Source organism: Puma concolor, chromosome B4 (assembly GCF_028749965.1).
Source record: "Puma concolor isolate L17-30 chromosome B4, mPumCon1.1.hap2, whole genome shotgun sequence".
Classification (NCBI taxonomy): Eukaryota; Metazoa; Chordata; class Mammalia; order Carnivora; family Felidae; genus Puma; species Puma concolor.
The window spans coordinates 139075503-139087448 of record NC_141673.1 but is presented as its reverse complement, the minus strand read 5'-3'; positions in this window follow the sequence as shown (position 1 = coordinate 139087448).

Genomic DNA, 11946 nt, shown 5'->3' with positions numbered 1-11946 from the left:
TTTTTCCCCACGGTTGCAAAATCCTGTGGTCACTTTTTATTCTCATTTTACATGAAATAACAATAGCACTCAGCACAGTGGGTCAGTTGCCCCTCATGGAAACCCACTTCATGTGGTTTCAAAAATGGCGCACAGCGCTCATGTTCCCAGGGCCTCACTGACTGCTCCCTTCATTCCTTTACTGGTTACTTCTTCTCTCTGCACCTGCTCAATGTGGGGACAAAATGGGGCTTGGTCCTTGGATCTGTGCTCTTCTCCACCTATCAAATCCACTCCCCTCCTGACCTCTATTACATGCATGGCTCTAAATATGATCTACATGCCAATGATACCACATCCGCATTTAACCCAGACATCTCTCTCTGACTCCTCACTTGCATATCAGACCGTCTGCAGTTCCTCCTGGATGTCCAACAGGTACTTACGATGACAATGCCCCAAACAAATCTCCTGATTTTATACCTCCTCCATGACCCTAGCTCTGACCCTAAAACGTCTCCTCATACAAAATTTCCCGTATCTGTAAATGGGACTCCATCCTCCCTGTTGTTCTTGCCAAAACACAAGAATTCTTCTTTCCCTCCTTCCTTTATCCAACATCCAGCTCAAGTGCGGGTCCTGCCAGGTCTACCTTCGGGATATGTTCAAAGCCAGCCTTGCCTCACCATACCCTTTGCTTCCGGGTATATGCAAATCACACACAGTCCTTGCCTGTGCTTCCCAAATAATCCTCCCAACTAATCACTTACCTCTGTCACTTCCCCTAGATTCTATTCTCAACACACAGCCAGGGTGATCCTGTTAACCTATGAGTCTTTGCTCAAAGCCTTGCAAGGCCTTCCCATCTCCTTCAGAGTGAAAGCCAGCTTCCTGCAATGGCCTAAGCCTGAGTCCCATCTGCCTGTCTGTTTCCTCCAAGCCTCCTCTCAACCCCATCCCCTTACGTGCCTCTGCCCTGGCCTCTGGCCTCCTGGCTGTTCCTTCAAGATACCAGCTATATTCCGCACCATCCCACCCGCCTTTGTCTTTCTCGTCCACATGGTGTCTGCAGCATCTCGAGCGGTGCTTGGTGCAGAAGCTTCGTCAACATCTATTGAGGAGAAAGTCTAAAATATGAATGGATGTCCTTAGCTTTCTAAGCATCGATCTCTAATCCTTTTCAAACTCTCCAATATAAATGCAAAACACCTCCTAATAAGGTCAAACACACTGGGCAATCTATCTATTTCATATTTTCCCTCTCGGGAGGGAATGAAGATAAATACAAGGGTGAAGACTTCCCAGTTTATCCAGAAGTCCCTTTTCTTTGCCACTACTCCAACTTCAACAGATGCTCTTCCATGATGGGGAAGATACAGATACGAAAGTAAATGTTGGGTGGCAGGTGTGAGTAGCTTTCTGAGAGGTTTCCTTCCAGTCTGTACAACACTGTTGACATGGATTCCTGGCATTGGGGTATCTTACTGCATACAAATAACATCTAACATTTTACTTATCATCTTGTACATCATCCCATGTACAACACTGGGAAGAAAAGTATTCCGAGAAATAAAACTAAACATGTTGTCTTCCATTTTATGTCACATTACCCTTTCTGAGGCTTCGTATTTCACATCACATTTAAAAAATATGTTTTATCCTTACAAAGGGCTCTAATTAGGTATACAGTCTTGGCAGTTTGTTCACATTATACGGGCCTCAAGTTTATATCCATTCAATGGCAAGGTTTGGACTGCGATAATAAAAATTTTCTTCCATGTATGGAAATAATTTACTCTGTATCACTCAATTTTCACAACAGTCCCACAAGTTAACACAACAGATCTTTTTAGTGTAGATTGAAACAATAACATTTGAGCTTGAATATTAAAGGTCCACAAGGCCACGTAAAAGGCTGTATTTAGAAGCTAGGTCTTCTAGGTAGCCAACTCTATTTAAAAACAAAAATAAGCAACAACAGACCTGGGAAGAGCAACTTTTAACATATAAACCTTTGACTTATCTTCTTCCAATAAGCAGACTGCTATGTGCGGATGTAGGAAATAGCGCAGAACACAAAATTATGGCAAGATCCCTTAGAATTAGAGCAATACAGGGGTGCCTGGGTGGCTCAGTTGGTCAAGCATGTGACTTCGGCTCAGGTCATGATCTCGCAGTCCGTGAGTTCGAGCCCCGTGTTGGGCTCTGTGCTGACAGCCCAGAGCCTGGAGCCCGCTTTAGAATCTGTGTCTCCCTCTCTCTCTGCCCCTCCCCTGCTCATGCTCTGTCTCTATGTCTCTCTCTCTCTCTTAAAAATAAATAAACATTAAAATAAATTTTTAAAAGAATTAGAGCAATATATAAAAATCAAGTATATGAACACTCAACCACTGGATTGTCACATTACTAATTGGCTCAGACTGACGAAAAGATCCACATACAGATAGCACTTGGGTAAACCAGAAAGGGTGTCCTTATCCCAAGGATACAGAAGGAAGTCAGCAAAGTCAGCATGCACAACAGATAGAATAGTAAGTATTCATCTACAACAGAAGTTCAAGCTTCCAGACCCAAAAATCATCACCAGGAATTGCATCGTGATTCATTATGATAAGGTCTGAGATCTTCTAGATCAACTCTCTCCTTTCCAATCCATATGAAGTATAAAATGCATATCAAATCTGGGCAGTTAGCTCTTCATGCAAACTTGTCATATGGGTATATGTTGGGGAGCTCTTTATTGAGACCAGTTGTAGGTCATTAATGTATACTCACACTACATGATAATTGTACAGAGTATTTAAAAATACACAGAGTTCATACGCTCGAATAAGAATAGACTTCTCATTGATCACTGTCAGTCTCCCAGGCTGATATAGCATGGCCCAAGTAAAGTTCTGAGGTTGTAATTGCACAACTGGAGTTATTTATCTACAGAATTTTTTGGAAGTCATGCTGGTGGGGTCTGGTTCATTGAAAGCAGAGTTCTCTGCTGGCAGGAAACATAAAGAAACGTGGCTATAACAAGGAAAAATGAAATGCTTTGGAAGCACTTGGTGTACCTCAAGTTAGTGAGAAAAAGTCAAAACCAACCTCAGAGAGGAAGGGAAGCAGGACAGCTCTGAAAATTACCGGTTGACCCAAAACAGTTGAAAACATACGTCCACACAAAAACCTGCACACGGATGTCTCCAGCTTTATTCATAATTGCCAAAACTGAGAAGCAACCAAGAGGTCCTTCAGTAGGTGGGGGATCAATAAACTGTGGTCCATCCAGACAATGGAATATAATTAAGCACTACAAAGAATGAGCCATCAAGCCGTGAGAAGATGTGGAGGAAACTTAAAATGCATATTACTAAGTGGGAGAAGCCACTCTGAAAAATCTACATACCATATGATTCCAACTACACGACGTTCTAGGAAAGGCAGAACTATGTAGACAATAACAAAAAGGTCAGTGGCTGCCAGAGTTTGGGACTGGGGAGGAATAAACAGGCAGAACACAGAGGATTTTTAGGACAGTGAAAACATCCTGAATCAAATTACAATGGTGGATACATGTCATTATCCATTTCTGCAAATCCATAGAACGTACAACACCAAGAGTGAACTCTAAGGTAAACCATGGACTCAGGGTGATGATGATGGGTCAGTATAGGTCCATCAGTTGTAACAAACATGCCACTCTAGTGGGGATGTTGATAGTGGGGGAGACTGTGCACCTTTAGGAGTAGGGAGTATATGAGAAATCTCTGTACCTTCTTCTCAGTTATACTGTGGACCTAAAACTGATCTAAAAAATTTTTTAATGCATCTAATTATAAATACTAAAGACAGAGTAACAGAGTAAAGCAAACACAGATTCTTTTTGGGTAAATCAGAGTTTATATTTTTAAAAGACTGAAGTCACCCAATTGGGATACAAAAGGGAGAAAGAAATGTCTATATAAATATAGAATGAGATATGTGTATATCTATTTATTAAGCTCCTGCTGTGTGCACCACACTATGGTCCAAGGCCTTGAATTTCTAATACACTTGAACCTCTGTGCTGGTGATACAGAAAGAATGCCTCAGGGCTTCAGATACGTGACCCCATGAAAAGCAGGGCTTACAGAGAAAGGGAGAAAAAATCCAATGGTTATATATATTTACAATAAACTTCAGGGTAGATATCACCTTTCAGAGGTATTCAATGAGATTTCTTTGTCTCAGTGGGAAATTCCGTTTTATACCCTGTTATCATTTCACAGACAATAATCCTGTTGAGATCAATGTACTAACAGCACAGAAAATTATAGATAGAAACTTTGGATTATAAATTCGCCGCATGACAAAAATGAATTTGCTTTCATTTTTTGTATAGTCTATTTCTAGACTTTTCTACCAATTGTTGCCAAAGTGGTTAGAAAAGTTGTAATGGTAATGTAGTGAAACTCAAATTTATCTAAAGTTTAAGTGCTTTGCTTTTAGTATGATTTAAATTTCTATGATCAAATTTCACTTAGTATTTTTTTAAAAGCCACAAAAATATATGCTTGGTGTGCTCTTAAAAAAAAAAATTCAAAATGTGCCTCCATTTTTTACCGAACAGCATGTAATATGTTTGATTTTTATGAAAGTGGAGGATGAGTCACTCTGGCCAGACCACTGTTTCTCCAAATTAAGGTAATGCAGGTAATGATATGATATCGAGAATGTGCTAGTTAGGGCAACAAACAGAATATAGACACAGAAAGTGCATCTCAGCTTGCCATCAAGCTCCGTGCACCATGACAAAACTGACAAAATGAATCTTAAAGTAAGGTAAATTACTTAACTAATACAAATAGGCTAAATTTAAAGAGGAAAAATAGCATACAACATTAAGAGTTTAGTATCGTATCAGGGCCCCTGGGTGGCTCAGTCGGTGAAGCGTCCGACTTCGGCTCAGGTCATGATCTCACGGTTCATGAGTTCAGGCCCCACGTCAGGCTCTGGGCTGACAGCTCGGAGCCTGGAGCCTGCTTTGGATTCTGTGTCTCCCTCTCTCTCTCTGCCCCTCTCCCACTCATGCTCTGTGTCTCCCTTACTCTCAAAAATAAATAAACATTAAAAAATTAAAAAAAAAAGTTTAGAATTGTGTTAGTGTGTTATAATTTTAATAAACATTGGCTTAGTATTAGAAGGAGAATTTGCCATCTGGCAAAGCCTAGTTGAGCTCCGGATGTGCAGGAGTAAACAATGCACAGTGCCGCTTCCAAGGTGTTTGAAAAAGCAAATAAGTACATAAAATGTTACAATTATTAAGTTAATCTGAACATTATAGGAGGGACAGGAAAACAAAATGCTGCCCTGCGAAGACCGTGAAGGGTTATAGGGACCAGGAAGCCAGGCAGGGTGTAGACGGTGCAGGCGAGCGTTGGAAGAGAAAGGCCCAACATCTGATACCACACTCTCTTTCTTGGAAGAACCAGAGTTCTTTCAGTCTCCCATATTCTAAATTTTTCCCTGCAGATTTCCTCAGCATCTCTCTTTTATGTTCACCCTAGGCTTGTGTTATCATGGATAGCTGTATCACCTCCAAAATTTAAATTGCAAGAATTTGATTCTTTGAGTCCTTCCTCTGTAACTTTCTGACAGTTCTACTCCAATAACATAGGCAATCTACTGGCCCTCCCATTAGTTTTCTATTGCTATGTAACAAATTATTACGGCTTTATTTAAAACAACTTCCTTGAGATATCTTTCACATATTAAAAAAAATGTATATAAAGGAAGAGAGAAATGCAGGCAGTTAGACGGATAGGAGGACCCCAGAAAGGGGACTGAGAAGGAGCAGGAAGTAGGATAGAGGAAAGGAAAACGGTTTACTGTAGCAACAGGGAGGTAAATAAGATGAAAACGGACGGTTGACTGTTGGGCCTGGCAAAATGGAGGTCAAGGACATTACTGACCAGCAGCAGGTGCATTGGAGTGGTTGGTGGGGCGACTGGTCAGAGTGTGAAGGAAAGAACAACAAGAAGGTGGACCACTCTAAAATGGAGTTTTCCTATAAAGGGCGGGGCAGAGGCGTAGGCCAGTAGCTGGAGGGAAAGAGAAGGCCTAAGAATTTGTTTCGAATTCAAAGTGAGATTAAAAAAAAAAGGGAGAGAAAATGAGAGGACATGATGTCAATAGGCAGAGACAAGGGAGAAACTGATGATGCCGGTGATGAAAACGGAAAAGCATTGGAGCAAAATTGTTGAATAGACAGGAGTTTACGGACCTCTAATTCTATGTGTAAAGATACAGTCTATCTTTCTTTTGCTGTTTTCATTCTTTCCCTTCTGTACCCTGATGATACCAAATATGTACCTGGTAACTTAATGTCCTAAATATCAAATATATGAAATGCATGTGTATGTAAAGTATACTTATGGTTCCAGATGATATGGATAATGACATCCACGTAGATACACCGTGGAACATATCCGCATGGATATCTTGTAAGCATCTTTCACAACAACCCTCTTGACAGGATCTCCCTTCACTCCTTCTGCGCTGTCCCTGCCACACGCACAATCTGCTCATTCCACATTTGTCCTCATCTCTGTCAGTATCACTCAGTCACTCAAGACGAAACCTAAAATCACTCTGTGTTCTCCTCTTTCCCTCACCACCCTTCTCTGGCCACACCCCCACCCACAAACAGCCCATCAAGCGACAAGGCATGTTGGCCGTACTGCCGAAACGTATGCATGTCCCATCTACTAAAAATAGAACTACTGGGGCACCTGGATGTCTCAACCAGGTAAATGTCCAACTCTTGATTTTGGCTCAGGTCATGACCTCACAGTTGGTGAGATCAAGCCCCACACCGGGCTCTGCGCTGACAGCATAATGCCTGCTCAGGATTCTCTTTCTCCCTCTCTGTGCCCCTCCTCCACTCATGCTCTCTTTCTCAAACTAAATAAAACATTTAAAAAAAAAATAGAATTACCATATGATCCAGCAATCCCACTTCTGAGTATATACCCAAGGAAATGAAATCAGTTCCTCAAAGGGCTACCTACACCCATGTTCATTGCATCAATTTTCACAATAGCAGAGACATGGAATCAAACTGAGTGTCCACCATTGGGTAAATGGATAGAGAAACAATGGCATATATATATATATATATATATATACAGTGAAATGTATTCAGCCGTGCAGAAAAGGAAATCCTGCCATTGGTGACATCATGGATGAACCTGGAGGACATTCTGCGAAATGAAATAAGCCCGACACAGAGAGACAAATAGGGTTATCTGTGGAAACTGGAAACAGAGTGGAACAGTGGTTTCCAGCGGCTGGGGGGGAGGGAGAGATGGGGACATGCTGGTGAGAGGGTACAGACATCCAGTTATAAGATGATTAAGTCACGGCGTGATGGCTCGAGTTTATAATACTGTATTGTGTACTCGAAGTTTTCTAAGAAAGTAGAGCTTTCATGTTCTCAGCCACACACTCCGCTATGTGGAGAGGTGGGTGTGTTAATTAGCTCGATTGTGGTGATCATTTCACAGTGTGCCCATATATCAAATCATCACGTTGTATACCTTAACTATACACTTATACTTGTCAATCATTCCTCACTAAAGCTGGAAGAAAAATGAAACAACTAACCTTGTCCACCCACCTCATTAGCCTGCTTTTTCCTTTGTCTCCATGGCACTCATACCTGTATGAAATGATGTTCTTTGTCAATCTTTCTCTACTTTGCCACTGAGTGTAAGACCCATAGCAACATGAAACTGCTTTGTGTTTCTCACCAGAATGACCCCTAAGTAGAGTAAAACCTTGGTTTGCAAGCATAATTCGTTCTGGAAACATGCTTGTCATCCAAAGCACTCATATATCAAAGTGAATTTCAAGAACCGTTGTCTCACTTGTGATCGTGTGACATTCGGCATCACATGCCACGTGTATGGTAAGACGTCGCTCATCTATCAAGTTAAAATTTATTAGAAACGTTTGCGCGTCTTGTGGAACACTCGCAGAGCAAGTTCCTCGCAATCCAAGGTCTTCCTGTACTTCCTTGGTGTACAACACATAGTAAGCTGTTTGTTTAACACAAAAATGCGTGGAATTAACAGGACATCGTCGGATACTGGATGTGGGAGCTGAGCCACAGGACAAGGCACAGCAAGGAGCGAAGGGGGGATTGCACTTTCTGCCCTGCACGAGACTGTTCACTGACCATCCCTTCAGCTTGACCACCACCCGTGTTCACCACTTACCAAGGCTTCCTAATTCCTTGTTTTTCTCCAACAGATACTTTTAAAAAATTTTATTGGCCCATATATTTCAATGTTTATGATTCTTCTTAAAGAATTCCCTCCGTAAGGGGAGGGTGGGTGATGGGTATTGAGGAGGGCACCTTTTGGCATGAGCACTGGGTGTTGTATGGAAACCATTTTGACAATAAATTTCATATATTGAAAAAATAAATAAATAAGTAAATAAATATTTGTTGAAAGAACGTTAAAAAAAAAAAAAAAAAGAATTCCCTCCGTAGAAACACAGAGAAAGTCTACTGAGCTCCACCATCTTCTCCACAACACTACTCAGATCATTTGAGCAGAGTTATCATTCTGTACCACCGGTATTCTTTTCTCTAACCTAATGGATCCCAGGTTTCATCGCCTGTACCGTGTCTTTCTAATCTCTTTCCATTAGTCTTTTTTTTTTTTATCTGAGACAGTACCTTCTATTAGTCATCCAAATTTTAAACCATGCGTTACCTCAACTTCTGTTCTCCAACTGACGTATTCTCCAGATTATATCTCCATTGTGCCTCTCACATCATCCTGTGGAATCATGCTAGAGATTTCGTATGCATCCATTCTGCTCTCACTGACAGTTCTCACCAACTTTATGCTTTTCTCGCCGGGTTTCTGGGCCCATGCATTCTCTCTCTTGCATATTCCTCATTAATAGCTGATACAGTTTTGCCCACTGTTATTAAGCGCATGCTGTTGAATTATGGGTATACAGAGAGAGCGTGAGAAGTCTTACTAGTCTGCGGTCATAGGGATTTTTCTCCACTTGCTCTGGGAAGTTAGGCAAACCTCAATTTGAATATGCACCGGTGTGTATTTGTGGGAGCAGAGATTGAGAGTAGAGGAGGGAGCATTTCCAAACTATCTCCCATGATGAGCTACCAAAATGTCACCCCTGTTTAACACTTGAAGACAAAAAATCGTTTTGAAGATACATAATCTGCACATAACAAAAGGAGCAGCACACCTTGGTCCCTTGGTTTGGAGAGGCAACCAGCAGGGCTCTTTCACCTTGATGAGCCGCACCTTTGGCCAAGTGGGCAAGACTAAAGGGCAAACCCACAGCGGTAAGAGAATTCAGTGCTGTTTGAGAACAGTGGCTTTGTTGGCACTTTTCTCTTCGAACAGCAGGATGGCTGAAAACTAACAGGCTCCGGAGTGTTTCTTTCATAGAGGCACCAAAAATAGTTCCTTTGTCATCAGTCTTAATGGAGCTGAAAAGTCAGTCCCATAGAAATTGGAAGCAATGCCAAAGCTCGTTTGGATGCTCCTGGAAGGCATGCGGTTGAGGGCAAATGTACGGTCTCCTGCTAATCACATGTTCCACGCGAGTGCGGTGAGGGGGATTCAAATAACTGGTTTCTCAGCAAAGACCAAAAAAAAAAAAAAAAAGGAAGAACAAAGGAAAAAGAAGAAATTGGAATAAAGAGGCAACACTGGCCCTGCCCATTCTTTCCTCCACCCTAAACATAAAGAGTGTCACACATTCCTTCCTGCTTTGGTGGCTTCCCACTTGCCTACGCATCAGAGGTAGAAGTGGACCCATTTAAACCAAGACCTCCAGCAACCGATCAATAGAATTAGTGAATCTCAAATGTTAATGAATTCCATTCCTGGCAATGGAAAGACATTCCAATTCTTCATTTTTTTTTTTTATCCTCGACTTAGATGTACCAAAAGATGGAAAACCTGTCTAACATGTAATTCATCTTCTCTGTAGACTTAACAATGAAAATAAAATATAAAAAGAAAAATTTGGCTCATGAAGAAAAATCAATTTCCTCAATGGCTTTAAGTGCCCTGCATTTTTTTCAGCAAACACACAAGGTTGTTGTCTCAGAGACAATAAGAAGGGTATGGCCAGATGAACCAGCAGGAAGAAAGGCTCTGGATTTTTTATTTTGACGACGCTTTTTATTTTTATGCATTCCTATACATTTCCACATATTTCCTTTAAAAGCCTAACAATTAAGGGTCCGTGAGTCAAGGACTTGCATATGTGTTTGCTTGTTACTCATTCAGGAACCCAGACAGATGAAAACACCGCCATCAGATAGCTGCGCCGTGTAAATACACCCCAGATGCACCTCTGATTTGTTGTAGGAAAAGAGAAACATGGGGTGTTCATTGTTTTGCTTGGAAAGGAAATACACCCACCCTGCTTATATTTCACTGCCAGGATTAATCACGTAGCATTCATATCATTACTAGCTGCAGTATTACTCTTGGCCTCCCCGAACGGTGGGGGCTCCCTCAGAGTATGGTGGCACATCTCCAAGAGCAAACACCCCAGAAGACAGAGAGAGATTGGGGCCGGGGGTCGGGGTGCCAAGATGCGATGGCTTTCTAAGGGCTAGTTCACTTTTACCTCATTCTGTTCGTTTCGAAGTCCAGACCATTTTCAAGGGGAAGGGTTAGTTTCCACCTCCTGATGGTCCAAAAATTTGCAGACGTGTTTTAAATCCAGTGCTGCAGAGATGAAGCGTCCCTTGAAGACAGGAAGAACATTGGAAACTGGAACAAAATCCAAACACACAAATATCGTCGTGCAGACACTTCACGGGATTTCATACCACCAAAGATTGTTTTCCTGGAGTTTCTGAAGTGGTCGAATCATGACCATCTAAGACTTGGTAGGATGAACATTTTCCATCCATTTTTCAAACTTTCCAATTCTGATACATCTTAGTCAAAATAAGTGACCCGGGCAGCTGTTCTGGAAGCAAAGCCGAGAGCGGGCAGATGGTGGATGCAGCTCTCAGCGGGGGGTGAATGGCAGCCAGCCTCCCCCACCCCTCGGAGCCCAGAGAAGGACACAGTCAGCAAATCCCTTGGTCAGCCAGAGATCAGGCCCAGGGAGAATCCAGAACCACTCGTCTCTCGTTTTACGGTTATAACGAACTTTACACATTCAGATCCCTTACAACAAGTTTGATCTGAAAATACTGCAAATTTTCAAATACAGAAATCCAAAACCAGATGCCTGTTACTACCGTGAAATACTCTGCCAGACTTTGAAAAAAACAGGCATCAGCCGAATCTTTATTAGGAGGAAAACCTCGTAATCGCTCAGTGATCTGCAACCCACCTTCCTTTACCTCTCTGTCGGTATCTTTGGGGGAAATCACGCCACAACTATGATCATTTAAATTTCCTGACTACACACCTAGCAATGTAAACCATGTAAATATAAATAAAATATCCTGCACTGAATTAAGAATATTTCTGCAATTTGTGTTATTTTGAAGGAAGAGTTTTAAGTAGTATGTTGGATTTTATCAAAATGACCAAAATTTGGTTATGACAACTAATGATAGTTTTGAGCCATTTGATATTCATAGAAAACCATATAGAAGTAAAATAAATAATAATACTAGAAATTAAGAATTATATTAGAAATAATTATTGGAGGTCTGAGAAAAGAATCTAAGGTAGAAATTACTATGATTTATCTATCCTGGAAGGCAAACGCAGTAGGCGTTTTAGGTGACTTACCCTACTTTTGTGGCTCAAAATTCAGTGTGTGCATACAGCTGCCCAACATTGCCAAACACGAAAGTGTGAAAACGGAACAGAATGAAAATGTTGAAATATATATACGATCCCTGAGTGATGGCAACAACATCCGTCTCCATTAAACACTTTCAAACAACAGCTCAGGGCCCGGAACAACAGACAT